We start from the raw sequence: 15,158 nt of genomic DNA, 5'->3' as shown, positions 1-15,158 counted from the left end.
CACCAGTTAAAAAAATATTTTTTCTCTGCGTGTACACACTTTGTATGTGGGCTATACGAAAACGTGAAACTATATAGCCCGTTCTCAATACCAAAAGTCATACGTAAATACAATAGATTTCACTAAAATTTCGTCCACCTACTTCAATCCGTTCGGACGTTAGATTGATTTCCACAAACGGACTGACATGGCTATATCGATATAGAATTGCACGCTGATCAAGAATATGCATAGTTTGTAGGTTCTAAAATTACAGTTGAACCTCGATTATCCGGGAACCTCCATTATCCGTGATAGAAAAGAAATGTTGGACTTTTTTCTATTTCTTCTATTTTTCGTTATAAACTTCATTACCCAGGAGTAAAAACACACTTTCCATTTAATCTGATTAAGCAAACAAAAGATAAACAAACGAAAACTGGAAATTCTCCCGTATTAAACAATTTGTGTATTTACCATGGGACAAAGTCAATTCAGATGCATATGAGGATGTTGATATTTATTTATCCTTCTAAAGTTTGGTGGATTACCGTAACAAATTTAAGCTTTGTTCCTTTACTTTTTAATGGTAAGAGTGGTAAAAGAGAAAGTGTCAAAATTGCACAAAATTGCTCTCTCATGATCATTTTTACCAAAAAAGTAAAGGATCGGAAAAATTGTAGATCTGGCAGCAATGTCAAAAAGAAACATAAAAAAATCAATTTTCGTCTTTTATTTCACAGTTTTTAATTTAGTTTTGTCAGCGTTCGACTTTTTCTTCTGTTTTTCGCCCATTTTCTCCTTCATTGTGAAATAATCGACAAACAAAAGTCGAAAAATCAGTTCTGCCATTTTTTACCTACAGAAATTTGTCTGGTAGCCAGTGGTAGAAGAGAAAGCCATTTTCGCTCTCTCTCCTCTCTCACTCTCTTAAAAATTGCTTCCAGTTTTGCCACTTTTCGGGGTTAAGGAACGCTTTGCAGGTTAAAAATGGTAACAAATGGTAAAAATGGTAACCTCAGGTAAGTAAAGGAACTCAGCTTTAATAACAATTACAGATTTTCATATTATTGTACAATATTATGTAATTTTTAATTAAAAATATGTTCAAAAACCGCATAAAAGTATTACCTCCATTATCCGGGAAAATCGATTATCCGTAATGCCTCCGGTCCCGACCATCACGGATAATCGAGGTCCGACTGTATTATTTCGAGTAGTTACAAACGGATTGTGAAACTTAATATACCACCCATAGAATGGTGGAGGGTATAAAAACAATAATTCAAACCGCAATATTCGAAGAAGTGTTTAAACGATAGACAAGAAAATATATTTTTTTCATTGATTGCTATGACTAAAAAAATATAAAGTATTTGAATTAAAAAGTATAAATACAACAACAATACTCAAGTTAATAACAGAATAAATAAAATCCTCTAACAAAATTTCCAAGAAGTTCACATACCGAACATCAAAACATGTTTCATGAACTTCAACATTAAATTTAGAAGTTGCTACAAAGCGTAGGAGGCTGGCTGGCTGTTTGTTGATTATCACAAGATGCGACATGTTGTTGTTTTATAATGGCATTGTAACTAAACTCTCCTTAAGTTTCAAAACAAACACATGTACGTATGTATATTGATTATGTAAGTGTAACCATTTTTGGTAGTTCTCCGAATGTGGAATGTAATATTGAGAAATTTCAATGGTGAATCATATTTTTCCACTACCACCCTCAACATTATGTGGTTATTATTTATTGACGTTAAACATGTCACATTAAATTTAGGTACTTGTTGTTGTGATTTGAATGAAAAGTTATTCAAGAAATAATAACATGTAAACACTGATGTGAACGTAAACGTTATGCCATTCTATTTTTTATTCATTTGTATAAAAATCAAAGACAAAAAGTCTTCAAAAATTATTATATTCTTATATTTGGTTCCAGATGACTCCAGCATTTTAGTCTATTAAGCCCTAAAAGATTCTGTTTTTCGTAGATCCAACAACAAATTACTTTGAGTATAGCTTCCGCTGTTCTTCCACTAACAAGTCGATGAACTGTCAACAATTTATTTTATGCGCCATAAATAAACCCAACACTTGCTTGAAATTAATTAAGATGTTGAATTGATACACATTCGCAACATTGCTCAAAACTCATAAATTATTTTATTCTCCTCATAAAATTCTGCTTTATTGTAATTTTAAGCTTTTTTGATTTTATCCATATTATGGCATGAGTAAATCTAATTTACAAAACACTTTATGGAACCGCACGCAGGCATCCTAAAACAAAGAAGTATGAATGGTGTGATTCAACCACTCGAGCCAAAGGCTATGTTGGGAAGACACAAGAAGAGATCACGAAGCCACGATAACACGATAATTTATGAGCTAAATACTCACCGTCTTCTGATTTAGAAATGTTATGTCCATCTCCTTTTTTGCATTGCTATGATGTCTTAAGATCATTATGCATTACATATCCAGCATGGGAACTAGGGTTTTCTATGTACTGCGATATGTAGATTGACATCAAAACACAGTATTTTAAGTATAACATTTCTTACATTTGTTTCGTTTTCCTACAAAGTTGAGCTTATATTTTAAAAAAATTAAGAAGTAGGATAAAGCTGTAATCGGGAAGGGGTTTCCCACATTTCAAAGTTAAAAATTAATTAAACAATTGAGAAAGTATCATTCGGTTTTGCAGACGGAAACATGACCCATCCTATGACAATGCAATAATTAAAACCGCCCCTAAAGATACCACAATGGTTAGTCCCCGGACAGACCACGCATATATAATTATAATTAATTTCTTACAAAAAAACTTTATTCTGTTTGTAGCTCCAGGAATTTGAAAATTGTCGAGCTCCGTTGCAATTAGGGCTACAGTCGAACTAGTTATAACATCATAACATCCCACACAATAAAATATCTTTTATAACGACAATCGGTTATATCGGCCAAATTCGTCGGTCCCTTTACCGTCGTTATAAGCGATTTATAAGCGGCTATACACTGGATATTTAAACTTATTTAAATTTAGCCAAACAAGTTAAAAAGTATCAGTCGACTTTGCCGACAGAGATATACCCTCAGCCTATGTGAAATGAAACTTTCATCTACGGACAGATAGAATGTATTTGGGATCTTTTCAAAATTTTGTAACGATTTTTGAACATTTAAATTTGCCAACAAATGTGGATTAAGATTTAAATTCAAAGGTTTTGCGGAGGAGGTATTTAAAGGAATGGACCGACATAGTCCATTATGGAAGTGGATCCTATTTTGGGAGTCATATCTTTTCGATAGATATCTTGCCCACTAGTCATTTCAGTGGGTCATCATATAACTTTTGGACCAGTATGCCAGGAAGCATGGACTTGTCCGCGGAAAACATAATATAGCTGTAAACAGGACCACTACGGACAGCATCGGTATACATTTCCAAAGAATCTCAGAACAGATTTTAAACTGCACTTAGACACAAATGTTGAACTTTTGTGGGGGAGGTACCCTAAGGATGGGACCGATATGGGCCATTTTAGAAGTGAAATTAAATTTGGACAAAATATTAGGGGATCCAAAGATTGGACCAAATTGGTTGCCCCTTTTCAGAGATATCATGCATACCATTTTAGTGATATTTTTTAGATATTGGGGACAAAATATTACGAAGGCCAAATTTTGGATCAAATCGCTTGATCAGTTCCAGAGTTATCGTGCTCTCCATATGGTGAAATAGGGTTTTCTACACTGTTCGGGTTGTTTTCTTAAAAAGTATGTACTTGCGACTGCAAAAAAATTTTACCGTCGCAATTGAGGCAGCAAATGCAAGTTGCTTCAATAAAAATCAAAGTGATTCGAGAGCAGGTTTTAAAGTGAACCTATCCGAAATTTTGAGTGAGATGTACCCGAAGGAGTGGACAAATATAGTCCATATTCTAACCTGATCTATATGTGGTACATATATTAGGACGTGTAAAGTATAGACCAGGGTGCCACCGTGGTGCAATGGTATGCACACCCGCCTTGCACACATAAGGTCGTGGGTTCGATTCCCCGGCCAGGCAACATCAAAACACTTTTCAACGGTGACAAATCACCCCTCAGTAATGTTGGCGACATTTCCTGAGTATTTCAGCCATGTAAAACTTCTCTACAAAAGTCGTGTCTTAGACACGCCGTTCGGACTCGGCGAGAAACTATAGGTCCCATATCATTGAGCTAATATGAATCGGGGTGCACTAAAGTATAGACAATTCGGTCACTACCTACAAGAGTTATCGTGCGCACAATTTTTTCGAAGATTTTTGAAATTTTGTGGGGGAGGTTCCGTGAAGGAGTGGATCGATATGGCTTATCTTCGAACTTAAACTAAGTTTGAACAAAATATTACGAAGACCAAATTTTGGACCGAATCGGCAGATCCTTTCGAGAGTCATCTTGCGCTCCAGCCACTACACACGGTGTTATAGGGGTATTTTCTATATTTCAGGCTATTTTCTCAGGAGGTATGGACTTGCCCGTGATGAAACTTGTACCGCCGTATGGGGGCAGTAAATAGAAGTTGCTACAACAAAAATCAAAGCGATTCGAGAGCAGGTCCTAAACTGCACTTTTCCGAAATTTTGTGTGGGAAGTACCCGAATCAGTGGACCGATTGGGTCCATATTGGAACCTCATCTAGGTCTGGTAGAAATTTCACGGTGTGTAAAATATGGACCACATCGGTTATTCCCTTCAAGAGTTATCGTGCGTCCAAATTTTCCGAACATTTTCGAACTTTTGTAGGGGAGGTACCGGAAGGAGTGGACCGATATAACCCATCTTCGAACTTAAACTATGTTTGGACAAAAAAATACGAAAGCCAAGTTTTAGACATAATCGGTTGATCCGTTCTAGAGTTATCGTGCGCTCCAGCCAGCCAGACAGACAGACGGACGGACATTGCTAAATCGACTCCAAATTTTCTGAAACGGATTTCGTCCAAACATACTTGGGGTCTAAAACCATTACTTTAGATGAAGCACATTTTTCCCGTATGGAAGTGTATATCACCAATATTTTTGAAAATTTAACATAGCTGAAGCCAAGGTTTACCCTTTTAGATTACGCGACTTGTGGTTCTATATTATACAAATTAAATATTTTTGGGTAAAATGAAATGTTGTTGGACGTGGCAAAAAATATTGGCCTTAAAAGATAATTTGTCTGGAAGCTGTGGCTATATTTATGTTAAAAAATGGGTAAAAATGGGTTGAAGCCACCATGTCTTGTTTTGTTTTCTCTCGATTTGTGAGTAAACCACACTTCTCTCGATTTTCCTGTCAAAGTAAAAGTAGAAGCAAACTAAATAAGGATCATCTCACTAATGTATTACTTTTCAAAATTTGAACTGCTTCTATCATTAAATGATGCTGACATTTTGAAGCCAGATTTACAGTGTTTTTTGAAATTTTCTTCTAATTTCATTCCGCAAACTGGTTTTTCAAAAAATCATATATAGGATTGTAGTACTTGCGATACTAAGTTGTTTGATACGACTAATGTGAATGTAGTCTGCACCGCTTCTTAGAAATCTACATCCAAATGCGGAAATTTTGTGCGAACATTTTTGTAAAAAGCTTATTATTCGGGTCTAATTTTTACAATTGTCATTCGATTTCCACGTACTTGATTGCACATTTTAGTTTTTTACGTTCCGGATCTAATAAATCATTTCCCGTGAAAATCCATCCACTAAAACGCGAGTTACAAGAAAGTCCAAAGTAGAAAAATCACCTAAAATTGTTTTTGGAAATATCGCGTATTTTATCGCGTTTTCTGCGGATCGTTTCCACTGCAAAGAAAAAACTTGTGCAGCATCTTCGTTTTAGCGGAAACAGAGATTTGAAAACTTCACTGATAAGGGAGCTACATTCATTTTATCCCAAAAAATAGTGTGTGATGCTACATCCACGGTTCTTAATTGATCGCCTTGAAATAGATATATATCGATGTAGATTTTCATGGTGGACATTGAAATCGGATGCGGACAAAAATTGTACGCATTTTGCGCAAATTAACGATATTTTATAGGTATTTTAATGCTAAGATGCAGCTGATACTACATCTTATCCTCCAAATTAAATTTCGAAAAATATGTACAAATTAACTCATATGGTCTTGCTGTACATGAAAATCACATGCGGACAAAATGATTTTGATAATTACGCGATTTACACGTATTTTAAAATGCATATAAATAAAAATGGGTTATCTGACCTCTATTTCCATTTCAAAAGCTTTGAGATATATCCTCATCAACCCAATTAGCTTCCCTAATGGGAAAGCTTTAATATGAATGTCAATAAAGCAAAATCCGTCTATTTTGTTGGGAGATTTAAGCAAAATGAAGGAAGTATTCCTATAAATTTTTACAACATTTTCTACTACATAATGCATGTGAAAAAAATATTTTTTCAAACAAAAAATTATTTTTTGACCAAAATATGTGCTTATTTTGGCTGTAACATCCAAACTATAAAACCAATCTGTATGATTGCAGTCTCATTTAATTCGCCGTGAAGTTTGGATCCACAACAATTTTTTATGTAATTATATGGCCTTAATTTTGAAAAAAGTAGACTTATATTCAATAATTTATCAATTTTATGTACATTCCGCGAATTATGTGTAACATTTTGCAGGTATTATGCAATCTACTCGCTGAAGTCACTTCGAGAGGACTTTTTTGTAACAATTGTGCTCATTAAAATAATTAGCGTTTTTATAATATTTTCTTTCTTAAACAGCGAAATAAAAGCGCCATAACTTTTGTCCGCAACAACCAAAAATTGGCTCGCGACCAGATTCTTACTGGGAATCTTTTTCTTAAACTACATATCAAAACCCGTTGATGTAGCGCGAAAAAAAAATTATCCTTTTTTTCTGAAATGGAATATGAAATAATTGACAATATTCCTGATATACCCTCGTTAGCATAAATGCTGAGGGTATAAATAAATAAATTATGGCATTTTTTGTGTTTTAACTTTTTGTATACTTTCCCTTATAAAAGATTGGTACCATGGTGCGTATGATTGTAACTTGAATTTTTCTACTTAATAATTACGTACAAGGTACCAATCTATTGTAAGAGGTAGTTTACACTATCTATCAATGTCATATGACACGAAATAAAAACATTCCATATTTACACACGGAGGCAATGTGGAGACGTAGTTTTTTTACATTTTTGCTGGTGTGGACGCACAGAGTAAATGGCGTAAGGAAAATCTCCAATATTACACATAATAGCGAATATATAACGATGGAAAATTTCATGTCATATGACATTTACATATAGTGTAAACTACCCCTAAGGGAAAGTATACAAAAAACCAAAAAGTTAAAACACAAAAAATGCCATAACTCATCCATTTTTCAAACGATTTAGCATTTTGGAAAGCTAACTAAATTTCCTTCGTGTTAAAAGTAATTTATTATACTGTTTGGTATCTTCTTCGCAGCCTAGAGCACGAGGAAAAGTATTTTGCTGTTTTTTAATGCTTTGTCATCACACTTAAATCACTATAACTTAGCCATTTGTTAACCGATTTTGAAAATCGATTGTTCGAAAGACAATATTCTGCCCTTTCATGGAAAAAAGGCTGTAGAAATTCGTTGTAGAAAAAATAAGATATGCCCGTTTAAAGTGAAAATCCAAGAAACCCCGTTTTTCACTAAATTTTCCGTTATAGAATCTAAAAACGAAGTGATCCAAAGAAACAAAAGGTATTTTCGTCTTCCATGAACTCCCACAAAACCGAATTTATGCATTAGGACAACTGCAAAATTTTTTGTCAACTTTTGTGTCACAGTGTTATTATGGCTAAAAGCTAATCCTACAACAATTAATGGAAATAGGCTTGAATTTTTTTATTAGTTTTATTTTAGGGACCTATAATTGACCATATTTGCATATAGGAGCAATATAAAAATCTGGCAGGATTTTCATAAATTTTTGTAGGATTCGTTTTTTAGTCACAACAATGAACTGGCAAAATGTTTTCATCGATTGGACCATAATTGCGGTCTTTAGAGATATTTCGTGAAAATGCACATTTGGTCCCATAAGAATTACTATGGAAACAAAGATCGCGAGGTTGGAACGAGGTAAATCCTAACCGATCACTATAAAATTTCATATATAAGATTTTTATGATCAAATGGAAAAATTAAGGTGGTAGGAGTTCCAAAAAAAAATATATTACCATTGGTGTTGCGACTGACGCCTTTGGAATTGCATTAGGGAAGGATCCTGCCAATATTCATGGTCTGAGATCCACGTAAGAAATACTCTAATCAATTTTTCACTGGCTCTAATGTGACAGTGTTTGATTTCAATGCTAAGAGCGTCGCACAGTGGTTCAGAAATTGATTTTCCTGGCCAAAACCTAAGGAAACCAAACAAGTAAGGAAAGCGTTAAGATCGGTCGGGCCGAACTTTTTATACCCTCCACCACGAACTGTATTGAATAGGAACAATTAGTTTAATTTCGTTTATGAAAGTAAACTCTTCCCTTTATTGCAGGAATATTACGTATACCTCAACTGATAATACCCCCTTCAAAACAACTCATATGGGGCGACATTTTTGTTCTTTCCAAAACATGGAGCAGTATTTACAATTTTCCGAATTGAGCTAAATACATAAAATTGGGCAATACCGACTAAACTAAACATGGATATTCTGGATTTGGATAGTTTACAACTCTATAGAGGCTGTATAAAACGTTGACCTGTACCGATAAATTAATGGAGGAAAGTTTCGCAACTCCAGCGAAGACTAAATACCAAATTTCAGTTGTTCCCGTTGCATAATGTGGCTAAAATTTTCAAATACCGGAAATAGGGAGGGACCTTTCTATGGGGGCTATATAAAAATATGGAACAATACCGGAAAATTTCAGGTGGAAAGTTTTATACCACCAACGGAGAATAAATATTTAATTTCATCGGTTTCGATGGGATATTGATGACACAACCTTCAAAATACCGAAAATCAGGAAGTACGCTTCTATGGGGGTTATTCGAAGAAAATGGCTTATACTGATAATTCTCTTCTGCAATTTTGTATGCACCCATGGCAGTTTAAATACTAAATTTCCGTCATATCGGTGGTATATTGAGGCCACAACTTCCAAAATACCGAAAATCGAGAGGTACGGTCCTATGGCGCCTATTTGAGGACGTCGACCTATACCGGCACAATACTAATATCAGCTATTTCGGTGGGGAACGAAGACTAACTACCAAATGTCAGTCATTTCGATGGGATATTGAGCAGCAACTTTCAACATAACGAAAATCTAGATATACCGTTCTACGGGGGCTATATGTAGACATGGACCTATACCGACAATTTCAGCGATGTACCGTTCTATAGGGACTATATGAAGACATGAACCTATACCGACAAATTTCAGGTGGAAAGTTTTATACCCTCAACGAAGACTAAGTACCGACTTGCAGCCATTTCGGTGTTATAATGAGGCTAAAACCTTCAATATACCGAAAATTTGGTATATTTTCTATGGGGAGTACATCAAAAAGTGGACGTATACCGACGAATTTCTGAGGGAAATTTTTATAGCCCACAATAAGACTAAATACCAAACTTCAGCCACTTCGGTGAAATAATGAGGCTACAACCTTCAAAATACCGATAATCGGGAGGTACCGTTCTATCAAAACGTTGACCTATACCGACAAATTTCTAAGAGAAATTTGTGTAGCCAAGAAAAAGACTAAATACCAAATTTTAGCCACTTCGTTGGAATAATGACGCTAAAACCTTCAAAATGCCGAAAATCGGGCGGTACCGTTCTATGGAAGCTATATGAAGACGTTGACCTATACCGACCAATTTCAAGTGGAATGTTTTATACCCTCAACGAAGACTATGTACCAAATTTTAGCCATTTCGGTGTTATAATGAGGCTAAACCCTTCAAAATACCGAAAATTGGGATGTACAGTTTCATGGGGTGTACATCAAAATGTAAACCGATACCGATCAATTTCTGGGAGAAAGCTTTGCATCCCAAAGGAGGACAAAATATCAAATTTCAGCCATTTTGGTAGGAGAATATAGCAAAAACCTTAAAAACTACCGAAAATTTGAGATATCGTCCTATGGGGGCTATATGAGGGTGTGGACCTATACCGACAAATTTTAGGTGGAAAGTTGTATACCCTTAACGAAGACTAACTACCAAATTTCAGTCATTTCGGTGGGATATTGAGGTCACAACCTTCAAAATACCGAAAATCGGGAGGTACCGTTCTATAGGGGCTATATGAAGACGTGGACATATACCGACACATATCATATGCGTTTAATACCCCAAATGAAGACTAAATACCAAATTTCAGCCATTTCGGTGGAATATTGAGGCCATAACCCTCAAAATACCGAAAATAGGGAATTACCGTTCTATGGGGGATATACTAAGGGGTGGAACTGTACCGACAAGTTTCTGGGGGAAAGTTTTATATCCCCAACGAAGACTTAATGCCAAATATCAGCCATTTCTGAGGAATATTGAGACCACAACCTTCAAAATGCAGAAAATCGGGAGGATGTATAGGGGCTATATAAAGGCTTGGACCTATACCAAATAAAGACCAAATACCAAATTTAACCCAATTCGGTGGATTAATGTGGCTACAACCTTCAATATACCGAAAATCGGCAGGGACCGTTTTATGGGGGTTATATGAATATCTGCGGGAAGTTTTATACCCCCAACGAAGACTGTATACCAAATTTCAGCCATTTTAGCGTGATAATGAGAATAAACCTTCAAAATACCGAAAATCAGGAGTTATCGTCCTATGGGGGCTATATCAAAACGTGGACCTATATAAACATTTTATGGTAGAAATGTTTCGTAGACTCTGGAAACACAAAATACAAAGTTGCAACCGATTCTGTATTCAAATGGGACTAGTACATTCAAAATATCTCTAAGTGACACGTACTATATATGGGTCGTTATATGGGGGCTATACAAAAATGTGGACCTATATAAACAAACTTTGGTAGAAATGGTTTTTAGCCTCTGGAGACACAAAAAATTACAACCATTTCGGTGGTAAAATGGGACAAATATCTTAAAAATTCCTTAAAACGACGACGGGTCACGCGCCTCTTTGTATGGGGGTTAAAAGAAAACGTAGACCTACATAGCCCGCTTTCAATACGAAAAGTCCTACGTACATATAATAGATTTTACCGAAATTTCATCCACAAACTTCAATCCGTTCGGACGATGTAGAATTGTACGCTGATCAAGAATATATATAGGTCTACAATGATTATTTCGAGTAGTCACAAACGGAATGACAAACTCCATCTTATGGTGGAGGGTAAAAAATAGGTCAAAATATTGGAAGGTGGGGGCGTGGCGTGCTCCTAAGGACAACATTCATTTAATTTTTTTATTACGCAAAAGAACATCCTTATTCATCTTTTCCAGACCTTTCAGCAGCTTTAGGCAGTCGCATTGAATCCTGGGCAACCAAACTCTGGAACGAGGTCTAATTCAGATTTTCTGGAATTCTTTTGAGAACTCGTCCATGTAACCAGAAGGATCTTCGTTTGTACAAACATGTTTCATAAATTCGTTCCTCTTTCCGCAGTGATGTTGAAGAATCAATTGCGTTGTGCTTTAGTTTCTTCCTCTCGCTTGGAAGCAGATGGACGACCATCGATTTGAGTATATATGAGCTTCTCCGCTTTATCCTGTACCGCATACTGCCATGTATACGCCAGAAATGCTAGATTGCATCCAAAACAAAAACATTCTGTCTCCAAACAAGTAGTCTTTGTTTATATGCATAAATATAAATATTTTCAATTATTTGACATTTTATTCTCCCTCCAACATCCTTATTATGCAACTGCCATTAAATGAAGGATGTATTCTAATCGACTTATTTGAACTTTTACACAACGCCACCACATTATACACGGCTTTATTGGAATTTTGATTTAATGCGTTATTTTTTGTTGTTCATATCTCAGATTTCGTTCCTCTTTTGTTCGTGCCGCTGTGATAATGTCAAGCTGTCAAAAACCTGAGGTGGCAACAATAACATACCATTTTAAATTGTATTTGAATGAAATATTTTTATTTGAAAACACAAAAATTATTGCATAGAACCAACCCCCTGGCTAAATGTTGGGCAAAGTTTTAGTTCTTCATTTCTTGGAGTTTTTTTTTTAATTAACATAGACCGTGTCGTTTGGTGTTGCCATGATTCAAAATAATAGCAATGTACCAACGAGTAGTAACAACAACAGCAACAACAACAAAAATTGCAAGTTATTAGTCATCATTGACATATAATAATAAGCGGCAGAGGTTAGTGGATGGCTCGATCATTCAAACAACACCAGCATCTTCATCATCATCTCTTGTGTTGCTTGTTGTCGTGTCGTGGTTTTGGTCCGCCGCTCTGCCATCGTGGATCAGAGTTGAAGTGAAGTTATTTCAGTGGCAACATCAGCGGGAGCAGCAGCAGCAGCAGAACAATTGAAGACAACAAATCATACAACAATTAATTCAAATGTTACAATAACAAGCAACTAAATTTGTTGTAGTAGATGACGTTGTTGTTGTTGCTGCTGCCGTATCATGTACAAGATATGTTTTATTCTTGTAATAAAAATAATCAAAAAAAAAAAAAAACGAAACATACCCACAACAGTTGCCAATATTCATAAATTATTTAAATGATTTATGCTCATCGCACTGCATTTTAAACGGAATAAAATTCTCATAGGTGCATTTTTGAGATTTTGAGATAAAGGTACCGTACAAGGTTTTGAACCATGCTCTTTCAGATTTTTTGGTCGGTTTTTCTCTATCTCTTATAGTTTCTGAGATATACAGATGCCATTTTGTTCCATATCCGCTTTGTGACCCAAAAAATCTTGTCGTTTTGTTCCATATCCGTAAAGCCTGGCGTATGGAACAAAACAACTTTGAACATTTTAGTTCCATATCCATGTCGTTTGGCGTATGGAACAAAAAGAGACAAAAACGAATTGTTCCGCACCAAAAATGATGGCGTTTGGAACAAAAAATTGCCCATTTTGCCCAAATAACGGAATAGTGTGGCGTATGGAACAAATTGTTTTAAACGACTTGGTTTAAAAACTGAAGAATAATAGTTTCTAAATCCAAATATTTTTGAATATTGTATTGTTACATGAAAACAAAAATTTATCAATCATTTAAACAAAAAATCCCTAGTTTAAAGACAAAATTTTGATGTAAGTCCACAAAAATATACGCAAAAACGTTCATTCGACTTGAAGCTAACTGACTACAAAAATGGTATTATAAGAAAATCGCGTTTAAATGTTTTATGTTACCTTAGAAATGCAAAATATCAATCCGTTTTGTCCGATTGAAATTTTTACCACAAAAAAGTAGTGATAAGTGGAGGCAATCCCTTAAATAAGTCTTAAGGAAACCTTTAATTATGGTCCTTATTGTATTTATATGAGAAAAATAAATGTTTCATTTAAAGTCCTGATTTTTAAACTCCACAGTAGCACTTCATACAAGGGAGGTGGAACACGATTAATAAAAAGTGTTTTGGTTGAAATGTGACAAAACGTGTTCCATGTCACACAAACTGCCAAAAACATGAAAAAAAGATTCCATGGAACAATTCAGCAACTTTTTGCAATTATAAAAATTGGCCATAACTTCTAGGCTATCACAGATATCTGACTAAAATAAACTACTGGTATATTCTATGAGTTTAGTTAAGTAGAACTGAGTTCTTAAAGTATTGGATTATTGCACCATTTTTATCCTGTATGGCCTTAAACATTAACTTGAGTTTTTCTCGAATCAGGCAAATGGCGTATGGAACACTTAAGCATGACACCGACGATATGTACGAAAGTATGTACATATGTACGAAAGTATTATGTGGAAAATTTTTTTCCAAACAAAACTGTTTTCTTTTTTTATTTATTGTTGTCTTATTAGGACGAAGGTCATTATTTATGAAAGTTTTTATACCCTACACTAACTATGTGGAGATAATATGGTCGGATAATATTTAGGGGTAGGAATGGGCAAAAAACTTATTTGGAGAAAAAGTCAAAGTATTTTTCCAAAGCAAATATCTCAGCTTCCATAAAGGGTATACCAAATATCATAGAAAATATCATCTTTCTAACGATGTAACGTAGGTTGTCGTAGGTGGTCAAACGAAGATATCGCAATAGCCGCAAATTAAACCCAACTTTTCATTTTTGCGATTTTAGTTATAATGACGAATATCGCAGCTTTGGTTGGCGACTTTCCAAAAACAAAGTCCATCTTTACAACGATGCAAAGTAGGTTGGCATAGGTGACCAAATAACGAAGATATCGCAATATTCGGTAATACATCCCATTTTACCATTGGATCGTCACGAAATTTTGGGTGTTAATGGGGGCTCACAGTGGAAAAAAATCTATTGATTTTGGTAATGGTCGGACAATATTCAGGGGTCGGAATTTGAAAAAAAAAACTTATTGGAGAAAAGGCCAACGTTTTATTTCAAAGCGAATATCTCTCTTCTGTAAGATGTATATCGAAAGCAAAACCTGGCAATGAAAGTAGAAAATATCACCTTTCTAACTGTTGTCGCTGGTGGTCAAACAACGAAGATATCGAAATAGCCGAAAATGAAACCCAACTTTTCATTTTTGCAATTTTAGTTATAATGACGAATATCACAGCTTTGGTTGGCGACTACCAAAAGTAAAGTCTGGCTATGAAAGTAAAAAATCCCATATTTACAATGATGCAAAGTAGGTTGCCGTAGGTGGCCAAATAACGGATAATCGCGCTACACCTCTCAATTTTAATTGGATCGTTACGAAATTCTTGGTGTTAATGGGGGCCCCACAGAGGAAAAACATATTGATTTTGGTAATGGTCGGATAATATTCAGGGGTCGGAATGGACAAAAAACTTATTTGGAGAAAGAGTCAACGTTTTATTTCAAAGCTAATATCTCAGCTTCTATAAGGGGTATATCAAAAGCAAAACCTGCTAATGAAAGTAGAAAACATCACATGTGCAACGATGTAACATAGG

Source organism: Musca autumnalis, unplaced genomic scaffold, assembly GCF_047663935.1.
Source record: "Musca autumnalis isolate F117 unplaced genomic scaffold, ASM4766393v1 scaffold_5, whole genome shotgun sequence".
In the NCBI taxonomy this organism is placed as follows: domain Eukaryota; kingdom Metazoa; phylum Arthropoda; class Insecta; order Diptera; family Muscidae; genus Musca; species Musca autumnalis.
The sequence above is the reverse complement of the archived record's forward strand: the minus strand, read 5'-3'. Positions refer to the sequence as shown.